This window comes from Centroberyx gerrardi, chromosome 16, assembly GCF_048128805.1.
Source record: "Centroberyx gerrardi isolate f3 chromosome 16, fCenGer3.hap1.cur.20231027, whole genome shotgun sequence".
NCBI lineage: Eukaryota > Metazoa > Chordata > Actinopteri > Beryciformes > Berycidae > Centroberyx > Centroberyx gerrardi.
Window position 1 is genome coordinate 10,163,788 of NC_136012.1, and position 21,568 is coordinate 10,185,355.

The 21,568-nt window shown below is 45.3% G+C and overlaps 1 protein-coding gene across 1 annotated transcript in view; it reads left to right on the top strand.

Annotated features, from left to right (window-relative positions):
• Positions 1 to 21,568, top strand: part of diaph1 (diaphanous related formin 1) — an 85,536-nt gene that overhangs the window by 50,732 nt on the left and 13,236 nt on the right. The window lies entirely within an intron of this gene.

Here is a 21,568-nt window from a genome sequence, read left to right on the forward strand (position 1 = left end):
TTGAAGATGCATTGCGCTCTGACAACAAGAGCAGATGTTTTAAAACCCAGACTGTTTAGGCATCACCATGGAGACCTTCATCAGGCATCAAATTTCTGTCTTGTGTAAGTCTATGTCTTCCTGGTAAACCATTAGCATTTATAGTAACACTATCATAGACTATTTCCTAAATTATGTAGTGTTATTATGGGTGCATTTTGAAATATAATGATTCTCCATCTGGTCTCACTCTGCGCTTCTGTTCACACACAGACCCACTCCTCCCTCACACATACAGATGTTCTGCAGCCTATCTGATAAAATTGTATTGCAACTTCAAGCCTACTTGGCTATAAGTTGCAATCAACAGGTGTTCTTAGATCAGGCAGGTATAAAATATCCAGGCTATGAGTGGAAAACGCTCCACCTTACTTGATTTCCTTCCAGTTTAGCTTTCTGTCTCTCAGAGAGTCAAGACTGTCATCTTTTTGCCTCTGATCTTAACTTGCCTAGCTAACTACCATGGCAACCAAGGCCACTGGGACAGCAGAGTGCTGTTGTGGATCGTATTCACCAGGAGGAAAGTACAGAGCTGAGCTGTCAATATGGGGTGATTCTGGAGTAAGGGACACGATGAATAATATCAAACTGGAGAAAAGTTATTTCACAATTTCACCAATCATAAATATACAAATTACAGCCAGTCAAAAAATGTAATTGGGTTTGGCCCATTAAAGATGCAGACTGCCAGGATTTAAAAAGTTTAAGGCACCACCTCTGGGAGGTGTTTGTTTGGGCAAATTATTTCAGACAGTCTGGCAGGCTGATTATCTCTGGGCGGTCCAATCTAGCTACACACAAGTTGTGCATCTTTGATAAAACTCAATGCCTTCCAATAAGATATTTTAAGCTTCAAGACATTTTTACTGATGTCTTTACCCATGCAACACCTTTTGGAAGGTGTGGTTATGGTAGTTGGGGGTAATTATAACGTTTTAGAGATATTTCAATGTCCTAAAATATGAAGCAGTGCATTTTTAATAAGACTGCATACTGAGTTTGGTTATTTGAACTAAGCTTTTGAATGGGGTGGAACTGATGCCCAGTTCTAGATAACAGCAAGCTGTTACACACTGTACATTGGAGCTTAGATGACATAAACCAGTCTATCTAAATCTCCATCCAATGCATTCATCAGAATTCATTAGTATGTAACTAGCCAAATTCCACTGCGGTATTTGTTAATTAGCTTTTTTTTCTCGGCCAAGAGAAAACCTGCAATTATACTGCCACCATCTTTCCATGAGACTTTCTCACAGCCATGTCTCTGCATTTTGGTGAAGCTGAAGATGAAGATGGCAGTTTTTTATCTGCCATCCTCATCTTCATATATCTTCAATACAAATTACCCTGACTTGTGTCTATCCCTGTACCTTTCCCTGTCCCTTTCTATGCAAATTTTTTTCCACATTGTCGTCCTTTGCTATTTTGAGAGCTTATAATCAGAGACCTGATGTGACTGTGGTTGTAAACAGCCTGGTTGTTTAGATGAGCATGTATGTGTGGTTGTAAAGCGTAAGATGTTTCAGGCAGCAAGCTTATCCTCACATTCTCCCTTAAGCTACTGGCTCTTAATTCCTCTCTTTGAAGTGCCTGTGTCCATTTCCTACTTTTTAATATTTGTCTTCCTCTCTCCTTCATCATTCTCTCTCTCGCTCTCTCTTTTTTCTGTGATTTTGTTTTTTTTGTTTTCTAGTCCTAGTCTGAACTGTCTTTTTCTTACTTTTTGAGGCTCTGTTTTTGATAGCAGGTGGCTTTTGATGTCTGCACCTCAGATAGCCCAATTAGCAAGAGAATGAGAGAGAGGAGAGGGAGAGATGGAGGCATGAGGGAGAGAGAGAGAGAAAAAAATAAAAGAGAGTGATGAGCAGAGGAAAAGGCTAGGGCTAGGGGGAGCGGTGGTGATTAATTTGGTTCGTGAGAGAAAAGGAGAGAAAAGGGCCAGGAGCATATATGATTATTAATCCTCATAATGGGAGGATCATTTTCATATCCCAACTCTCCTGCCTTCACCCCCTCCCCTCTTCTCTGTCTCTGTCTTCCTGTATTGTATTGTAATATGGCGACCTGGTTTCTCTTTTGGTGGAGATCCCCCACCCCAAAGAGGGACTTGCTTAGGGATACCGTCCGCTGTGTATCGCTATATAAACACACAAACACACATACACACACACCAGCATCTTCCTGAATCACATCCGCTGCTCCTGCAGTTTTTACCTATACAGTACAGACAACTTTATTGCCAATACAGTGTGTCCGTATGCTGGTGTATGCACGCAAGAGTGTGGGTGGGTGATCTCACCCACATTTACAAACCAATTATAATAAGCCTTTTGATCTCCCTGTGTTCTGAAGAAATCAATTTCCTTCTCTGTAGGCAGGTGTGTGTGTGTATTTGTGTTGCTGTGTGAGTTTCCTCTTAGGCCTATTTCTGCCTTAATGAGCCACCAACCAGCAAGCAAGTGCCTACTGTGTGTGTGTGTGTGTGTATGTGTGCGCCTGCCTGTGTACGTGTCTAAAACTGTAGACCCATCAGTAAAAGCAATGAGCGTTGTCATTTATAAGCAAGAAAAGACCAAGAGGCATGGAATTATGGCATAGTGTTGTCGCTTGTGTGATTATGTCCTGTGCTGCGCGGGGATTGCAACATTTTGTGACATGTTTTCGTAATAATACACTGACTCAAGGTCATTATCAGTCAAAGGACATGTTCTGAGCTAATGAAGTGACTTTTAGCCAACACATCCTCGTAGCACTGTTTTGAGCAGGCCAGCAGGCTGATTTGTAGGACAGGTACACAAATTTCAACCATGAGCTTTTGTGAAATATTGTCACTGTAGCTTTGCCCTTTGGCCAGTCCCAAGGCACAGTTCATGGACAATATATCATGGGGGAAAAAAATGATGCAGTTCAGTGCCTCTTCCTATTCAATACCTGAGGGCCACACGGTGGCTGCTCCACGTTTGACAGAGTTGATAAATGACTTGGAAGTTTTTGTTGAAAGTTACTACAGGTGAGAAAGGGGAAGACCTCGCCGTTCACCACAGTGGCCATATCCCTCGTTCTTCACCTCCCTCCCTCTATTCCTCCATCCCGCCGCCATACCCCCGCCATACCCCCACCACTACCCCCACTCCCAGCAGCTGCCTGTTTTTCCACTGGTGGTTCCCCTTTGGGTCACAGCCAAGAAACGTTTGTGTGTGTATGTGTATGTATTTATGTGTGTGATTACGGAGAATTTAAGATAACAGTTCATATGGGATGTGTGGGCTTAGAGCCGCAGTCCCCTGAGACCGTTTAAAACATGTACTAATAAAGCACTTAGATGACTAAATGAGGAATGGGCACACTTTATTAAGCTGTATGTGTGTTTGCGCACGCTTGTATGCGTGTGATTGTTCTAAATTAGTATTGGCTTTGAAAAGCTTGTGTGTAATTTGTTAGAAGTTCTGTGTGTGTGTGTGTGTTTGTGCCTGTGTAGTCCACAGCAGCAGGCCTTGTTAATAAATCATGCAGTGTTCAGGCTGGGGCTGCAGAAAGGGAGGCAGGTTAATGCAAGGGTCACTAATGCTGGAGAAAGAGCTGGGAAAAAGAAAAAAAAAATCACACTCACTCTCCTTTCCTTCTCTTCTCTCTTATTCTTTCCATTCCTCGGTACAGCCATTTCTCCACTAATATCTCAAACCCCCATTTTCTCTCCCCACCTTTCTGCTCCCAACAAATGACCACACGATTGGATTACTCTGTGTGTGTGTGTGTGTGTGTGTGTGTGCGTGTGTGCTAACAAAAGCTGTGAGTGAGTGTATATGTATATGCCTATAGCTCATGCCTGAGCCAGGTTTTAAATATGCATGCATAGCTTTTAAAATGAAAGATGAGATGTTTATAGGTTGTGTGTTTGTAATGTTTTTGCATGTGTGTATATGTGTTGGCGTGTGTGCATTTAAGTGTTTATGTGTGCCAGTGCTTAAGTTTAGCTCCTAACTATACCTCCTAAGCCCTCTACATTAGCGGTGTATTAGGTTGGCTTTGCTCGTTCCCTAAGCCTCGGTGTGTATTCTCAGAGCGGCAATAGCAAATGCTCCCTCATTCAGCATCTCTTTATGGTTGAGGAACAGCCGCAAAACGCCGCTCATTCATCAGGCCTTATCAGGTTCAAACACATCTGTGTGTGCTCACATTGGCTCTCGCTACCAAGCGCAACAGCTCACTCGCATGCACACACAGATGCATACACACGTATGCGCGCTCACGCAGACACACACACACACACACACATACATGCTTTTGTCTCGCTCTTTCTCTCTTCATTCCATCCCTCCCTCCTTCCCTCCCTCGTTACATCTCTCTCCTCTCTGTTTTACATGCAAATGAACTAAGTGTACTCTTGCCGGAGCATTACCGCTGTGTGTGCCTAATCTCCTTGCCGCCTTTTCTCTTTCCCGGAGATTATCCCGTTTTTAAAACGGAATGGGCCTTCTCCGCTCCACTCGGCTCCGCTCCCATCCAGCCAGCCAGTCGGCCAGCCAGCCAGCGTTCCAATCTCGCCTCCCAGCACCATTACCATTTAAATGTTCCCAGTGAGATGACAGCCGAGCAGGGGAGAGCAGCTGTGTGTGTGTGTGTGTGTGTGTGTGTGCGTGCGTGTGTAATCTGTGTGTGTGTTTAATTGAAGGATTGGCTGATAAGCTTGAAAGCTTGTTACAGATGCTAAGTATCCCCAGCGTTTGTGATTCTGTCGCTTTTCACCTAGGCCAAGAGGAAATAAAAAAAAGAGAACAGAGATTGAAGGATGAAGGCATATATGTATGCACACCTACACTCCTTCCACCCACTCCTCTCTCCTCTATCGCTCCTTTCGGTCACAGCAGCATTCTTTTTCCTCCCCCTCTGTTTTTCTCATGTGTGTATGTTTGGCTTGTGTGTGTATGTGTGTACATATGTGCAAGCCTGTGTCTTTAAAATGTCAATGTGTTTGTGAAGGTAGAGGTGCTTTTATTTTGATGGTGGGGGTGGGTGGTGTTGGGGTTGGAAGGGTTGCAGTGGTACTGAGGCCATAGCTATGTTTAGAAAGCATGTTAATCATGAAAGAAAGAGGGAGAGGAAGAGAGGAGAAGAAAAAAGAGAGAGGTACAGCTAGAAGTGCAGATTGATTGGGCCTGCTTGCCCTGCTGCACAGCAACAACTCCCTCTCTGTTTATATTTCGCATTATTAGCTACCTCTCCCTGAGGGCTATGGCACACACACACATGCTCACACAGACACGCACAGGAGCGTTAGCCCACTTTGATGTCACTGATAGTGTACAATAAAAAAAATAAAAAACGGAGCGGTAAAGAGGAACAGCTTCAGAGATGAAGATGACAAGATAGCAGCATTAACCCCCATCTCCCTTCCTTCTTTTCCTCTTCCTCTTCCTCTTCCTCTCCTCTCTCCCCTGCCTTCCTCCTCTCCTCTCTGTTCTCTTATCTCAGCCTGATAAAGGGGTTCTCATGAAAAGAGACAATGAAGGAGGGATAGAACCAAGAAAATGAGAGTAGAGTGTGGGGGGGGGGGGGGGGGGTGAAGATAAAGAAAGCAAGCAAGCTGTAAATTGAGAAAAGGCGAGATAGATTGCAGGAATGGAGGCATTTAGAATTGTCCTTTAAAGTCTAAATCTCCTATCTCAGTCGAGTTGTTTAACAGTAGCCTTAAGCTGCTACTGAAACGGCGCTAGCAAGCTAGTGAGTTATTAGGCTGCTATTAGACTATCATCTCCATTATTCTGATGGCTCAGACCTTCTCTCCAGGGCTCTCACACAGCCGCACATATTAAAGCTATCAATTACACCTTTATAGGCAATGCTCAGACTTCTTACACACTCCCAACCTTCTTAGGGTGCACATTATCTTGTTTTATTACCATGGAACGTGTGCGTGTGTGTGTGTGTGTTGTAAGCTGCCCAGCTATTGTGGCCCCTGGCGTAACATGGCCCCTGGCCTCTAGCTGTGGAGGCTGTGTGCAATATGGCTGGCCCAGTGGCATTTACACCAGACACCAGTGGTATTTACAAGGCTTGCTGGACCAGGCCGTGCTCCACTTTCTGACCTTAATTTGCAACATTTCAGTAACCGCATGTGTGTGAGTTTGTGCACACAGGCAAATTTAGTTTACGTGTTTACATGGTTTTTATGCGTGTGTTGGTGTTTGCAGTTTTTATATAAGTTATGTGATCATGCTGCACTGTTATGCTGTGTGGAATGTATAGGCTATTTGGTCAGTTACCTTTGGTGTGTGTACGCCCATGTCCTTGTGCTCAAAGCTGCCTCTTTGTGTGTGTATGTGTGTGTGTGTCTGCATGCTGTAGCCCCCGCTCCATTACTCAGTATCTGCATGTGTCGTGTTTTGCGAGACACGGGTTCTGCTTCGCCCCGCAGGCACCTTAATTTTTCACCACGCTGTGTGCTACTCAACACCGCACCGCATGGAAATGTACGCCTTCACTCTCCCTCTCCCTCTCTCTCTCTCTCTCCCTCTCTCTCTCTCTCTCTCTCCCCAGCTTCTTGTCCCCCCCTCCCCCTCCCTCCCCCACACACTCCTAATCAAAGCGAGGAGCTCTCTAGATTAGCACTCGAGAAAACTCCCTAAAGACATTCCTTCATTTTGTCCATTTTCAGGTACTCTCTCTTTCCTTCTCCCCACTCCCCCCTCCCTCCCAGCTTTGAATTTTTAACCTCCCCACTGAATAAGAGATGTAGCCGTCCTCACGAGGAAAAGGGGGGACCGGGGGGGGGGGGCGAGGAATGGAGGGAGGTATAAGGAAGGGGAGGCGGGAGGGAAAAGGTTGTCCCTAACCACGCTTTCACATTTATCCCTAAAAACTCCACTCTGTCTGCTCAATAATGCATGACCATCCCTTACCCCCCCACCCCCACCCTCCTCCTCCCCCTCTTCCTTCATCTCTTCCTTCATCTCCCTCTCGTCCATTCCCCAAGCGCTCATCACTCCACCCAGCAGATTAACTGCAGGGTGAATCTGAGACTGGCACGGCGGGGTGGAGGTGGTGGGGCGTTGGGGACTAACAGTGAAAGAAAGAGACAGGAGAGAGAGAGAGAAAGTAAGTACTGTGTCATTTAGCGGATGGAGTCACTCCTGTAAGTATTGATCCGAGGGAGTGGGCTTTTGAGTTGTACCATTTCAGTAGGGCTATAACAACAGGTTAGAGCACATTGGGAAGTGTCTCCTCGGTATATCTGAGTGGCTGTAATTTAGAGCTTGGGCCTGAATATTAGAGCCTGGCCTCACCCCAAAAAAACCAAAATTCTATCCTAACTTAAACAAAGGCTGTGGGGTGACTTAAACCCCATGAATTCGCTAATAACGCCATTTCTCAGCAATGTTTTTGACCTCAAACTGAAAGCAAGCAGCTAGGAGAGAAATTCAGCCCAGCCTAACCCTGAATCTGCCGGGTCCTATCCCATTGGGGCATGAATGTGGAACAGCAGTGTAGGTACAGTACATGCCTGAGGTCTAGTCATAACAGGAACTAGCCCTGTGGCCTTCAGTAGAACCAGAATTTTTTTTTTTTTTAAAGGAGGTCTTGAAGGCCTGCCATACAAAACCAGATACCTATAAATTACACCATCCTCCACAAGCTGCATCCTCTCTTAATTATAACATGAATATCTATAACTAATGTGAGGCACGTGTTTTGTGTCTGTTTTGTGTCTGTTTGTTTGTTTGTGTCCTTTATTTCATATATATTGTACTTGGAAGTATTTTGTCTGCTGGAATTGCTACGCTGTAGCTGTGCAGTGAGCAGGGAGAGGCTTTCAGGACTTGTTGTGCATGCACTCGGCATCGGCAGCGACTCCTGTCTGTTTGGGTGAATGGAGTGGTACACCAGAGACTTCTGAAGTTCTCTCCAGGAATGGTTTAAGTCTGTTCTGGAAAGTTTTTGAAGAACCCAGAGAGTTTGCGCTTTCAAAGTTTCACAGTGATTTTCGCTCTCAAGTTTTCTCTCCTCACTGTCAGTCTTTGTTCCTAGCCTCGGAAAAGATACAGAGGGCTTCAATACTGCAGGAGCAATGGACCCTAGCAGCATCAAACAAACAAAAAAAAAAGACAGAGAGAACAGGGTCCTTGCAGGTCCTTAAAAACTCTGAAAGGATCTTAAGTTAAATTGGCTGAATTTAAGGTCATAAAAAGTATTAAATTGTCTCAATGCAGTTAGAGGTCTTAATTTTTTCACCATATTGTTGCTTTTCAGTGAAGCTTAATTTTGATACAAATACAAGTGAAATAGTGTTATTAACATATTGTTTACTTTAGGTGATATTCAGGGTTGTAAACATGCTGCTTTCCTTTTCTGCCAGAGTTTGAGATGTGGATAGCACTTGATGGAGTACTGCAGCTTTTATGAGACTGAGTTACTGAAAACACAGTTGTTTGTAGGCTCAGTAGCTAGTCAGCTAACCCGAGCAAGATGAAAGCCAAAGCTGGCCGCCACTATGGGGAAGCACAATTTTTTAGGAGTTCGATGGATGATAGCAAGTTTGCTGCTTGGTTGAAGCCAGTTGGAAACAAACGTGAAGACCGCTGCATCATTTGCCAGAAAAACTTCAAAAATATCCACAATGGGGATCAGAGCAGCGGGATCAGACCTGCACTCTGAAACACAAGTCTGCTATGAGATACCGACAGTTAAGTCTGTATTTTTTGGTATGTTTAAGGTTTCCAACTTTCTGGTTCTTTATTTTGGTTGTTAAATTTGTCTTAAATTCAATTCCAGGTAGCATTAGAAAGCAAATAAACAAACTCTCATAATTTGGCTTTCTAAAAACTGCAGGTACGCTGGAGGAAGAAAGCAGGAGGGAGAGATTATCGTCAAAGACAGAGGGATGGAGACTAATCTTGGTTCAGTAGACGAGAAGACGGATGGAGTTATTGAGGGTAGAGTGATGGAGAGAGCGGCGGAATGAATGAGGCTGGGAGAGAAGGACGAGAGGAGGCAGAGGCAATCTGTGTATGATAGAAGAGAGCGGAGAGGGAGGGAATGAAGGAGTGACAAATGATAGAAGGGTGAGGTGAGATGATGGAGAGACCCAGAGTGATGGAGGAGATGGAGATGGAGCGATGGAGGCGAGGTGAAATGGGGAAATCGAGTTTAGATGACGCTGAGAGAGGAGGAAAGTGAGAAAAGGTGAAAAGAAAGAGAAAGAGTTGGATAGAGCGGCCAGATGCACAGGTTGGTGGAGTGACGTACTGTATTGTTGGCTGCTGTGACAGCTGATTATAGCTGAGTGCTCTGCAGGAGAGATGACACTGCTGCCCTCGAGCAACAAACGAAAGGTGACTTGACCGACGTGTGTGTGTGCGCGTCCGTGTGTGTGTGTGTCCTGCATGTCTGCGTCTTTCTCTCTCAGTCAGCATGTGTGAGTGAGAGAGACAGGGGATGGACAGGGACCTTTCTCTGCCTGTTTACGCTGTCTCTTCTCCGCACTTCTCTCTCTCTCTGTCTCTCTCTCTCTCTCTATCTTTTTCTCTCAGAGGGAGGACAGCGTCACACCAGACATTTTAACAGCTCACCCTCCTGACACTGTTTGGCTCTCCACTGAATCTCCACACTTCCCTTTCTCCTCTCTCTCTTTCTCCCTCCCTCTCCCTATCTCTCTCTCTTTCTCTCTCTCTCTCTCTCTTTCTTCCTCTACCCTCCCTACTTTCTCCCTTTCTGCTCTCCAAATAGGTTATCTAGGGCTTGGTACTTAACTGTACACAGTTAGCGGTCAGTCAGCGCACCACACACACACACAAGTGCGTCGGGCCTCCTTAGAGATTGTCTGGTTAATACTGCATAGCACTTAGAGGCATCAACAAGCTCCGTGTAGCTCCACTGAGCCGCAGAACGCATGAAAGCATGCTAATTCTCCCCAACTCCCTCCATCTATCCCTCTGTGACCCTCCCTCCCTCCCTCCATCACACTACTTCCCCTCTCCTAACCCCCCCAATCTTCTCTATAGACGGAGCATGGAGTAATCAGCACAGAGAGCACAACACAGTACACATGATAACACAATATGGCATGTTATGTGTTATTTTATACCTTTGTTCAAATGTGGATAGTTTCAGCCAAAATGGACAGGCACTTTGCATCAGCTATAAGGTCTATACAACCATTCATCATGTCCACGTTTGTTGCTTTGGGATTCACTCATTTATTGCATGATGAGATTTCAACTATGGCCACAGCAAAGCAGATGCAAATGACTGTTTGGAACAAAGGATAGTCCATTATAGTTCAGAATCAACAACTTGGTGATGCTGTGCATTCTACCCCAGTCATTCTACTCGACAGCCACCTGGTCACCTCTGCTTATGTAAAAGTGCCAAAACCCCCTAACAGTGCTCTCTATTACCCAAATACATTACACACACCAAATGACAATATCATACAGCAAAATGAGCCAATTAAATGGCTCCTGTAGTTCCTCTGTTATCACTGCTAGACAACTGACTAACTGCTGAGTACTATTATCATCAGATGGTAGGACCATTAGCTTGTTGACAACAGGCTAGTCAGTTGTATGTCGTAGCAAACCTTGGCTGATCCCGCCTCTTTGGTAAGGGCAGAGGGTTCAGATGAATGACATTTTCAAACAACTACAGTACTCTAAAATAGCGTGTTAAAGCTTATTCAAAATATGAAATGTGTGTTCTTGCTTAATTAAGAGAATACATTTTGCATTGGTGCATTATTTGCTCATAATGCATGTCTTGTTAACTTGTAAGCTCTGATGTGTGAGGTTCAGAAAAGCAGTTTTTTTTTTTATTTCAGTAAAAAACACGATTACAAGACACATCCCTACAGCATGCTGAAAGTTCTGTATAATAGACATATTACGGAATCAACTTGGGTATTGCAATGACAAAGTACAATTTCTGAGTCTTTTCACATTAAGTTTTCCACATAGAATCCACATTTTCCGGAACATAGCTCAAGTCTTTCATAACCGTATAACCAAAAGAAATGAGCAGAAATGGAAGACATTTCGCTATAAACCACACTTCTCAGCTCATCTATAAAGGACAATAGAACATAAAATGAATTCATTAGTATTGGTGTCTGTAGAGCCCTCCGGTTTTATTTCAGCGACAGACTGCAGTGTGAGGCGGACTACATCACAGGGGACGGTTTGTGTGGCAGCTTTCTAACCAGGACAAGTGTCTGTGTGTCAAGGGACTGAGTGTCTGTTGTGTGAGTAAGCACATAGCCCCCATGAGTCCCCGCTTAAACTGTATAAAGTAATGCTAAGAGTTCTCGCCACTCACCACAATAATTCATAAGCACTTCAAGACCTGCGGTTCAGGGACTCCTTACGCATTTGTGTGTGTGTGTGTGTGTGTGTGTGTGTGTGTGAGAGAGAGGGAGTATGTGTGTGTGCACGTGTGTCATAGGGGACCTCCGGCTCTGTCAGCTTCATTTCCCAACATCAAGTGACCGAGGACAGGCCGGCCTTCTGAGACCCAAGCTGAAACACAGCTAAAGTGACGTTAAAACACACACACAAACACACACACACACACACACACACACACACATACAGAGTCACTGGGGCGAAGGGTTGAATCCTGGCGTTGTCATGCTCTGCGCCATAATCCAGTTTAGAGGGATTAATTAGGAATTAAGGAGTGTAATGTTATCGGTGCGTGATCCGTTCACACACACACACACACACACACACACAGCCCGCTCTACTCGAGTGTATATAGGGCAAGGATTATCCAGAACCAAGCAAAAAAAGTAAAGAAAAAGAGTAATGATTTTTTTCTGACTTTTTCTTATTACTTTATCTCTTTCAGTTTTTCCCCCCTCTTGTTCTCTCTTTCTCTCTCCCCTCTCTCCCTCCCACTGTCTGCCTTACTTATTATTCTCCTTGTTACTTATTACCCCCTCCTACTCCTCTTTCCTATCCTTATTCATCCTTATCACTCTCTCTTTCCCTTTGACTCCCCTCCCTTCGCATGTTGGAGGAACATCCATAAAGCGACTTTTCATTCTTCTCCTCACCCCTTGTTCTCTATTACTCCTTCCTGCCTTCTGTGCCGCCATTATCCTGTCTTCTAAGGTCCTGTGTAGGCTTTCATTCAGCCCTTTCATCCTCCCTGCCTAGCTTTGTCAAAGGGAGAGAGAGTGAGAGAAAGAGATTTTTCTACAGCCCCGCTACTCTTTCATGAAGGCTAAGACGTGCAGGCGGGCCCCTTTGGACGGCCATTTTGTGTCTGACTTCCTGTTTTTCATAGCTTTTTTCCTCCATGGTGCAGAGCGCGACTGTAGAGCCACGCTACTTACAGTACCTTGACATGCCTCGACCCCTTTATAAAGCAGCTCTCCTTTCAGACGAGAGTTGAGTGGCTTACCTTTGTCCTTGAGACGCTGCTTTCAGTCCGCCTGCATCCATTTCTCCAACCATCCAGCCTTTCGTTTATGAGTGTGTGTGTCCGTGTGTGTGCTTGTGTGTTCATATTTTGTGTGTGTTTTTACCTTTTCACAAGCCTGGAAGAGATATGGAAGGAGGGAGGCCACTCTACACATTGATTTGAAGGTAGACTGATAGATGAAAGGCAATAAAAGAAGAGAGAGATAGATGGATTGCGACTGAAAGGAGACTGAGTGAAGAGAGGAAAAATGAGAGTGATGGGCTTGTTTATGCCTGCATGAGTGTTTGCCTGCCCGCAAATGTGTGTGTGTGTGTGTGTGTGCGTGTGTGTGTGTGTGTGCGTGCGTGCGTGCACCTGCCAGATTCAGTGAGGTGTGCGTTGACTCTTCCTTCGGCAGACAGTAATGATATTGTTTTTATTAATGTCTGATTAAAGATTTAGCGTGTGGCTGCTGGGGCTCTTAGTGCTTTTACAACACTGTGCCTCTATCAGTCTCCAGCTCTCTCTCTCTGTCACACACACACGTATACACACAAACATACACAAAATGCGGCCTATACCTCTCCAACCCTCCTTCCCCGTCGGTTTCTCCCATGAGGAAACAGGCATTCAAATCAAAACAACCCACAGTAGGCTCGGCATTTGTCATCCTGTGACCACTCTGCCCACCATTATCCATCCATCTCTCTGTCTTTCATGCCTCTGGTTTATGCTCTCTCTTTCTCTGCCTCCTTCCTTTCCCACTCTTCTGCTCTCTCCTTCTCCCTCTCTCCCTCACCCCCCCCCCCCCCCCCCCCCCCCCATCCCTCTCTCTCCTTCCCTCTGGCATTATTGGCAGTGCTCTGTCTCTGTCAGGTGTGTGAGATAGCCTTCACGCCACTGACTTGGAGGAGATAGGCTTTTGGCTGCCTCGGTCCCTATTCTATTGGTTCCTTAACTCTTCCCTTTCCATCCCATCCCCTCCCAACAGATAAGGAGACAGGCACTAATTCTAGTCAATCGCTGTAGTTCTAATGGAAGGCTAATAGACATTAACGTAGCAGTGGGTACAATAATAGTTGGTGTGATGTAAGATATGGTTTCATTAAAATGTGTTCTTACTAGCTATAAACAAGTGGTTATTCACATAATGAATAGGTATTAATGCGTGGCCATAAATATTTCAATATCTCCAGTGTTTTCATAATGTGTCAGCTACATTGTTATGATCAGTAGAAGTAGAAGATTGTTCAGCTTGTTGCAGTGGCCATAGCTCTGTCTGGTTTAAATTTGAGATTGTGTGTGTGTGTGTGTGTGTGTGTGTGTGTGAGTGTGAGTAAGTAACAAGGCCAGCAGTGCCTCCAGGCTGTTTGGCCCCAAACTCTCATCAGCCTGCTGGTGCTGAAACAGAGAACCTTCTGCCCTGTGCCACTGTACACACAAACACGCACAAAAGACACATGCACGTATAACACACACAAACACGGAAGCACTTGCGCACATTAACATACTCACACACACAAACACAGAGACCCACGTGCATTTATAACACACACACTCTCGAAGTTTGTGACTAAATCATCCTCCCCATCTCTCGCCGTCATCCTGACTTGCTCTATCAGTGCATCCCATCTTCTTTTATCCACCTCCCTAATCTGTCTGCGCCTCTATCAGACACTCTCTATCCCCATATCTCGCTGCGGAGACGAGCTCTCCTTTCTCTCTCCTCCACTCCCTTCATCCTTATCTCGTTTCCTCGCCCCCCCATACATCCACCAGCTTTAGATTACTTTGAGAATGTTTCTTCTCCTTTTCCATTTCCCTATCCCTCTCTTGCTCCCTCTCTATCCCCTCCTCGTCTTTCTCCTCTCCTCCTCCCATCTCCCTCTCTTCTCAGCGGTGGCTTTAATGCATTATGAAAATGGACTGGGGCTATGAAAGCGAAACAGGACAAGTTTGGCTGTTTAATGTGACTTCTTTCACTCCTCATCTGCCTCAGTGGCAGCCTGCATTTCGCATGTGCGTTCACGCTGCTGCGTGCATGTGTGCATTTGTGTGTGTGTGCGTGCGCGCTTGTGCCGCACTGTTGCTGTTAACACTCAAAGCTCAATTTGCCCGGTGCCGTGTTCATCGGCCATTCTTCAGCCATGTAGTGACACACGTTTCTGCTCTTTCACATGAACTCCGAACACACTTAACGCACACATGCACACACTTTGGGTGAGCGTTAAATGGCATGAATAATAGAATAGCCAGGCACACAGTGTGGAACACATGTTTCTCTGAGATGTGTGTTAATGGAAAGGAGTGATGGGGGATGGATGGATGGAGGGGTGCTGGGAAGGGGTGTTTATGAGAAGGAGGATAAGTTCTACCCTGCAGGGTGGCGTGACCTGGATGTAAGTCTCCCCATTGCCATTCTCTCTCTCTCTCTCTCTCTCTCTCTCTCTCTCTCTCTCTCTCTCTCTCTCTCTCTCTCTCTCTCTCTCTCTCTCTCTCTCTCTCTCTCTCTCTCTCTCTCTCTCTCTCTCTCTCTCTCTCCCCCTCCCTTCCTCTCTCTCTGAACCTCTCCTTCACTCCCTCCCTTATTCCCACTTTGTTAATTTGTGTGAAGTTAAACTTCTTCATCTCAGGAGAGGGGGATCATCCTGTGGAGAGATGGAGCGAGATGAGCTGATGAGACAGATAGAGAAGGAGATGAACTGATGGAAGCCGGAGAGCGAGAGAGATGCAACTGATGAAAGAGAGAGTGGGAGAATTAAAGTGATAGAGCATTGAAACTGAGGCTGACAGACACAGTGCAGCAACTGTTGGTGAGCGCAGTGTGTTGTGCTTGCAGATTAGATTAGGGTGAACAATACGTGGGTGTGATGAGGTCACTGAGCCACCACATCCCTTAATGTCAACTTATTTAAATAGAGTTGATGGAGCTGATTGTATTTGCGCTGGAAGTTTAATGAACTTGTGCCACGCTACTTGAGAGAACAGTAGCGTTGTTTTAAAATAGCCTCAATCTTTTCTCGTTGTTTCTCTTTCTTTCTTCCCAACCTCTCTCTACCTCCCTCCCTCCCTCCCTCCTCCTCCCTTGCTCGCTCTTTCTCTCTGATGTTGCAGAGCGAGCGTGTGTGTGTGTGTGTGGCTGGCGGTGGATATTCTGAGCGCGGGCGGTGTGTGTGTGTGTGCGTCAGGGTTTAATTGCGGTGTGCATGGAAACGAGTGTAATTAGCCGGCGCTCTCTTCCCTGCCGCCCGGCTAACAACCAGCATCCCCCCTGCGCTCTCTTTCTCTTTCTCTCTCTCTCTCCCCCCCCCCCCTCTCTTGCTCCCTCTCTCTCGCTCTATTCTCACGCCTGTCGCCACGCCGACAAGCCCCACTCCGCCATTGTTCCCCGCTGTTCACCAAGAACAAAGGAGGTGGCTATTAGCTCCCTGAGAGAGGAGAGGTGGAAATGGAGGAGAGGGAAAGGGAGAGAGGATTGCAGGGAGGGAGGGATGGCGAGATGAGAGTTTTAGTGAATTGGCGAGTTAGGGATGGAGAGAGACAAAGACATGGAATAAGTGAACAAGGTGACAAAGAGATGGAATAAGTGAACAAGAGTTTGGGAGAATTACACAGTGGAGGAGGAAAAGGGATACAAGGAAAGAGAGAACACGTGAACAAGAGTTTGGGAGAATTAGAGGAGGAGAGAGATTAGAGGAGGAGGGAGGCTCGCGGGGTGGAGAGAGTTTTTGTTCTTTTTTTTCCTTCATGAAAGTAAAGTGAGATGGAACAAGTTCTTTAATTTAATTCAAGGAAACATGCCTACCCTCTCTACACGGAGAGTTTCCTCCAATCTACCTTTTCTCTTTCTCATCTCTCGCTCTCTCTGCCCCTCCTGTTCTCTCCTCCCGTTTTCCCCTTTCTCAGTCCATTACGGCTCGAATTGGAGTCTTTGTGTTTATGTGCGCGCACACGCAAGTGAATGTGTATGTGTACTTTGTATGTACTTATAGCTTGTGTCCTTGTTCCCTGTGCTTGTGTGTGTGTGTGTGTGTGTGCATACTCTCTATGCGAGGGTCATTAGTTGCGAGTGTAGGCGGGTAATGCGCTGTCTGCAACGCTGGCCGTCTGAATGTTAACAGATTGTAACGCAGGACAGAAAGTGAATTTGGTTTCCCGAGGAAAATGGAGCAAATTACACTTTTATAGCCCTCTGCCACCGTCCCTCGCTCCCGCCATTACTCACTGGGTAGAGAGAAAGAGAGGTGGAGGGAGAGAGAGAGCGAGAGAACAAGTGATTGGGAAGATGTCCTCACTGAGGAAGAGGGCTGAAGGTGTGATGGTGAAAATGTGGTTGGTCGAGAAGCACAGGCACAGGTTTTAAAGTAGTTGATAACCTCTCTCACTTGTTGACCTTCTTATAGATGTATAGCTCAGGGCTGACGCTCCGCTATGCTTCTCTTTATCCTAGCGGAAGTCTAGATAATCACAGAGATATAAAAGATGTGTTAAGAAAAACTAACCTGGATTTTCAAGATTTCCATCTCTAATTTGAATTCACGTTACCCGCATGCCCTTTTAATCCTTTACATTTAGTCTAAATCTCTACATATATAGGTATTACAGTTTGATTAGGATATCTAGGTGCTGCTCACATTTACAGTGCTTAATTTTAATCAAAGTAGATGTTATAATATGCCATGCCAGCTACCAGGGAAATGTGGATAGTGTGGTTCTTAAGACATTACAGTTTGTAATGGTGATGTAATGGCATGCAATACCAAGCGGTGTCTCACATTTGAATTTATCACATACATTTGCAGTAACTCAAAATGATGTGCTGAAATGAGTGGATTATTATTGACCGTAGTTTGTCCAAGCATTGAAGTTAAAGGGAAACCTCGGGTAGCGTCAGTCCGGCTAGAGTTTACTTTTAGCTCTTTAAATATTATGTTCCCCACTCTTGAGCACATAAATTGATCTTCTTTTCTTGATCATTTGTACTTAAATTAGTAGCTAGACAGCAAATAAATAAATCATAGGCATGTTATTGATCATCCCCATCGATTCTGAGAGATGAGAGATTCCGATTTCTCTAAAGTTTGCCCCTCCACAAGCGGCTCCTTTTCCCATCAACTGTCTTCTGCTATGCCGTTGATTCAGATTCCACCGTTTTCTCTCAATATTGGAATTGTTTTTTGTTACAACAGTGATACCCAAGAAGGCGTTCTCTACTGTGATTATGGATATGATGGTGATGCAATCGGTGTAAGGTTGCTGCTGAGTAACGTCGGCGCTAACACTGTCTTTAAAGTTTTCTTCAAAGTGCTATTGATACATAAGAGAAGAGAACAAGAGAGATCGCTAACTATCCCCCTGGTTACCTCAAGAGTTGGCATAGCAACCGGTAATGTGCAGCTAGCTCTGCTTTATGGGAATTATGTCCATAGATGCAACATGTCTTTGACCATTCTGACTGTCTGGCTGAAACTATCAGTTGTGCAATAGCCAAACTAGTCGGTTCTGTGATAATTGGATTCTTTTGAATAACCCTAGTTCTACTCCATTGACCTTGGTCCAGTCCTAACTTAAAAGCACTGTTAAACTGCTTAATAAGGTTCCATCTCAAGTATCCCATTCAGATTCACATCATCATGTTCGCCCTAACAGCATGAATATATTATCTGATTTTGCCTCACTTTGAACTGAATGTTTTAACTTTTCAAACTGTGGCCACAGTTCAATCACTTCAATTATAGAACTATAGAATTTTAGATAGATGGGAAAGACACTTAAGATACTTCTGTTTCTTTCCCATTCATTTCTGATCTTTGTCTGTTGTCCTTAAGCCATCCCTGAATACCAGGAAAAAATTTACAGGCCTGGGAGGCCAAACAGTGCTCGGCGTTACTCTGATGTAGCAAAACTCACTCTGTATAGACACTCTCATACATTATTACTATGATCTGTTGTTGTCAAGTGTAGATTTGCGAAGATGATTCTTTGTTTCCCAAAGTGAAAAACAGATGAGCTGAGGCTATAATCTGTGATGTTAAAATGTTATGTTATTGAGACAGACTTTCTGGATTTGAGAATTTGAAAATGAGAGCAATGAGAGACCAATGTGGTAGAACCTAGGGTGATTTTATATGATCGTATGATTTATGCTAAATGAATGTGAAGGAAATACTGCATTACAGATTGTTTTTTGGCGTCCATGATCCAGGTTTGGGAGAGCATTGTCCGCATTCATAAATATTAAATAAACTGCCTGTGATCATTTGAAAAAAAACATTTTGGAAATGCATGGTAGGGGCAGATGTTCCCTTTAACTGCGGAGGCTGGTTCCGTCCCTATAGGTTTCTTTCCTCTCTTGGTTTTTCTCTCTCTGTCCTCCTATCTCTGCTGGTAGAAGAATGGAGCGCTAGTATTGAGCAGCTAAAGAGGAGAGCATGGTGAGAGACCAAGAGGCTCTGTTCTCACCAGCCAGCCGTGATGAAGTAACGTGGGAGAGAAGAAGAGATGGCGGTTGATTCGGGAATTAAAAGCAGAGCTTAGCCGGAGTGAAACAGCAGTCAAGGTTGGCTCAAGGGCAATATTTCCCCCAGCAAGGCGGTGAAGGCACACACACACACAGACACACACACACACTCTCATATGAGGATTCACCCTCCTGACCTGGCAGCTCTATTTCCCTCCAATGGGAGATGGGGAATATCTTTCCTTTCCTATATGTTGCTTCTTAGCATCAGAAAGATTGTGTTCCTCCCTCCTCGCTTCCCCATCCCTCCAAGCCCACCTTTCTCATACCTCTCTACTTTCTGCTGCCCCTTCTGACTCTTTTTCTCTCCTTTTTCCTCTCTCTCCTCTCTTTGCCTCTCTCTGTATCTTTGTATCTCTCTCTCTCTCTCTCTTTCTCTCCATCTGCTCCCCCTCCCTGAGCTGACATTTGCTGTCAGGCAGCCTTATTATTTTGTCCCTGCAGATTTCTGATTAGGATTCTCTCTCTTTCTCTCTCTCTCTCTCTCTCTCTCTCTCTCTCTCTCTCTCCCCTTCCTCCCTCACAAACAACTCAGTCCAATAATGTTTCCTCTCCTGCTCTTTCTCTCAACTTTTTTTGTTCCTTTTTTGCCGCATTCAATTCAGCATAATCTAATTCAGTCTATCTCCCACTATCCCATCTTCCATTCCACCTCTCTCATCTCTCTCTGTCTCTCTCTCTCTCTCTGTCTCTCCCTCAATGTTTTTAAAGGTCAGTTCTACCTTTTCTTCTCTCTCTCTCTCCCTCTCTCTCTCTCCCTCTTTTTTTCTCTCCCAGTAAAGTTCCTGCTGCAGTCGCTTTCCTCCCAAGGACTCAGTGTCTCTGGCTTTTAATTATACTCTGTGGGCCCTCTACCCTGTCCCCGTAGAAACACACACACACCCGCCCACACACACAGAAGTGGAGCGCACACACACCGAGTAAACATGGAAGTAGTTTCAGCCACGCTTGTCCAGCTGTTTGTTCATGTAGGCTGCATATTCTCTCCATTCTTTATTCAGCCATACATTAAAACTTGAAGTTTGTTGTTAAAACTGCATTGGAACTTAGCACTACTCATTATTCCGCCACCTATTGATTACCACGACTCTTCTTGTGTGTGTGTGTGTGTGTTTTGACCATGCTGAGGTCCACTGAAGTAGCATCAGTTCGTCATGCAACTGGACAGCAAAGGAGACAGGAGAGGGTTGTCATGGTGATAAGAATCCCTCGAGGGCCATTTTTTTCCCTCATTTACTCTCTCCACAAGTCTGGATGCTCTCTCTCTCTCTCTCTCTCTCTGTCTCTCTCTCTCTCTCTCTCTCTCTCTCTCTCTTTGTCTGTCGTATCTCACTCTCTTTGTCTCTCTCTCCCTTTTCTATCTCTGTCTCCCACACTCAGTTTCTCTGTCTTTGTGTCTCTTTCCAAGTCTCTCTCTTTCTTTTCTCTGTCTTTGTCTGTCTATCTTTTCTCCTGTTTTTCTTTCTCTCTCCTTCCTTCCGTCCCTCTGGTCCTCACCTCTTGTCCAGCCGCCGAGGGAGGGAGAAGCAGACGAAGGAAAGGAATGCTAATTTTATCACCACGGCGACGGAACGAGGGAGGAGAGAGAGAAAGAGAAAATGTCACTCGTCTGAGGAAATGAGATGGCCATTGCGCTGTGTGTGCGTGTGTCCGTGTCCGTGTGTGTGTGTGTGCGTGCACGCCTCGACCGAAAAGAGCAGGGTGACAGTCTGAGTGACATTCTGGTTTTTCTCTCTCCGCTTTGCCTCACTCCCCTGCCGAGTAAATGATATATATGTATATATAGGTGTGTGTTTTTGTGTGCAGGGGGCAAATGCTAATGTGTGTGTGTGCGTGCATTTGTTGAGTTTTTTTTTTTTTTTGCCATCCAGTGCAAGAGCTATTTTCTACCCTGTCTCTATTTTTCAAGTCAATCATCTGTCTCTCTCCCTTTTCTCCATCTCTCTTTCTCCTTTCTCTCTCCCTCTCTCTCTCTCTTTCTCTCTCTCTCTCACTCTCTCTCATGTCGGAAATGTAATCACGTTCGGGGGCTGCGGTGAGGGGAGGGGGGGAGGGGGGGCACGGAGGGAGGAAAAGACGGGGGGGAAAAAAAGAGAAAGTTTGAAGCGAACGTGGAGAAGAGGAAGAAAAAGGCATTTGTATGTGTACCCAATTACCACTCCAGCCAGCCCAAAGTCACCTTCGCCGAGAACGGACGCACGCGCTCTCAAAATAGCTACTCCCACCCCGCCTCCTTTGTGTGTGTGTGTGCGTGTGTGTGTGTGTGTGTGTGTGTGTATATGTGTTTGTGTATGTGTGTGTTGGTTACAGTGGCGATGAGGTAGACTGAATAATATCATGGCCTTCCTCTCGTCCATCAGCTCTGGGCTTATTACGTGCGTCCTCGTGCGTCGTCCCTGTGTGTGATTGTAGCCGCGTGTGTGACTGAATGTGTGTGTGTGTGTGTGTGTGTGTGTGTCCTGTGCCTGATTGCGCTAGCTGATTGAGTCCTGGCCCCATACAGTTCAACCCAGGTCCTCTGCCTCTGATTGGGTGTTTTGATGTGTGAGAGAAGAGAAAATTGTGTGCGTGTGTTGACCAAAGCACGCTGCTCTGTAACTGTGTGTCAGC